Source organism: Octopus bimaculoides, chromosome 1 (assembly GCF_001194135.2).
Source record: "Octopus bimaculoides isolate UCB-OBI-ISO-001 chromosome 1, ASM119413v2, whole genome shotgun sequence".
NCBI classification, from domain to species: domain Eukaryota; kingdom Metazoa; phylum Mollusca; class Cephalopoda; order Octopoda; family Octopodidae; genus Octopus; species Octopus bimaculoides.
This window is the reverse complement of record NC_068981.1, coordinates 179,549,899-179,551,931: the sequence shown is the minus strand read 5'-3', so window position 1 is coordinate 179,551,931 and position 2,033 is coordinate 179,549,899. Positions and strand designations below refer to the sequence as shown.

The following is a 2,033-nucleotide window of genomic DNA, read 5'->3' as shown; positions in this document are numbered from 1 at the left end:
TAGATAGATAGATAGATAGATAGATAGATAGATAGATAGATAGATAGATACTAGGTTTAATTATTTAAATAGTACATTAAAAGAATTAGTTGAGTATTATTAAGTTGGGACCCATGTTACATATAATAAATTTATATTATTTCCCAATTTTGTTTAATTTCATACATTTTATAAGATATACTACGACTGTTACATGAATAAGCGGTGATGATATTCTTTACATAACGGTGTTGTACTGGTTTCCTAATCCCTGGAAGAATGCGCCTTTTACCATGACTTCGAGTTCACCTACGTCTTGTGAGTGGGTAGACGGAGACAGTCAAGAACCATACCGGTGCGATTGAATTTCTAGAGTTGATTTGTTTTTACTTGAAGTTATGTTTAAGCTACACATATTTATGGAATATGCAACCAGTGAGTATGCAATATGGCTTAACGAAAAACCAAAATATTCACCATCGAACCGAAAGATAATTGCCTTACACACACACACCACGAATAAATACATCGATAGCATTCCGCCAACAAGCTTATATTCTCTGATTTTTTTAAATAAGTACTTCTATAATACTATTTCCAGATGCGACTACGAAGACAATATGACGTCCCTAGAAAAAGAATACATAGCAATAAGAAAAGAAATACTAACGCTTATAATCGATCTTTTAATTTAGTTGGAACTATCACAATAGTCAAATTGTCTTCACCTTATTTGGAAAATCCACGATGATATGATGGAAAAATATAGAAAATATAAAATCTAGGAAATCTTTGATCAAGACATCATAAAGAATTGTTCTGCTACGACATTTAATTCATGTCAGCATGAATCGCAATAGAATCCTTAGAATCAAAACCTAAAGACAATGCGAGTCAATGTCCAGACTAATCATTCGTAGGAGGCATACAGTGGACTTAACTCTTTAAAACTCCAATTCAGGCTGTACACATACGTTTGGGAACTGAACACAAGTAATAACTCCTTTCCCTGTAGATTTACTTGAAATTTAAAGAAAAATAAACCCAGGCACTTAGTGTCATTTAAAATGGAGCACTCTTCCAGAATCAGATATACCAGAGAAAAATACTTTGCAACATATGTACTATTGAGCTTTTTGAAACAGTTCATCGTATATAATACATCGTATATAACACTGCTTAATCTCTTAATTAGTTTTAACTAGTTTTTGAAGTTGTAATACTCCCAACTTAAACCGCACCGATTTCTTATTTTATTTAACATATATCAGTTTCTATGTAATACTCTATCACTTGAGCTTTACTCATGGATTACATTCACACAAATCCACAATTATAGCAAGGGAGCATCCAATTATACTCTGACATTTGAAGATTGACATGACTTCACAATTATAGAAGGATCGAATCTTGACATTGACTTTCATTTAATCTTTCTTGGCATCTGTGACAGAATATTTAAGTATGTATTATTATGTACGGATTGCTATAGACTTTAGCACTCTGGATGGCCAACGAATTGTTTTAAGACCGGCCTTACAACAATTATTTTACACTTTTTTACGCGAGTAAATGCATGCCTTTGTCACTGGATGGTATTAGTATATTCCAGCTGCTCTCAATATATTTTAGCGTATGAATGTTTCTCTGAATTTATATACTAGCATCTAGATGAATACATGTGTCACCTACACATATGCATAATTGAATTGACGTACAAATGAACGTAGATATGCGTGTATGTTTGTGTGTGTGATACACACATAGATGATAGATATAAAACCTTTATATTTGCGCTTTATATACTTGTAATCCTTCGTCCATAATTTCTTCAAGGTTTATGTGTCTTTATATTTGCATAAATATGTGTATGGGTATACGCTTCTCACATGTACGTAAACATTAGCTTATAAGAGTACATGTTATAACGTTTCCTTATCGTTTATATATTTGATATTTTGGTTTATAGTAAACGATGTTTTCATTATTTCATAATCCGTTTAAGTTATTTCACTTATTCCTATGTATTCTTTCATGTGTGTGTGTATGTATAC

At 31.9% G+C, this 2,033-nt stretch overlaps 1 protein-coding gene across 1 annotated transcript in view; it reads left to right on the top strand.

The window, feature by feature from the left end:
- The window catches only part of LOC106868399 (peroxisome proliferator-activated receptor gamma), a 519,155-nt gene that overhangs the window by 404,467 nt on the left and 112,655 nt on the right, over positions 1-2,033 (top strand). The gene's annotated exons all lie outside the window — the stretch shown is intronic.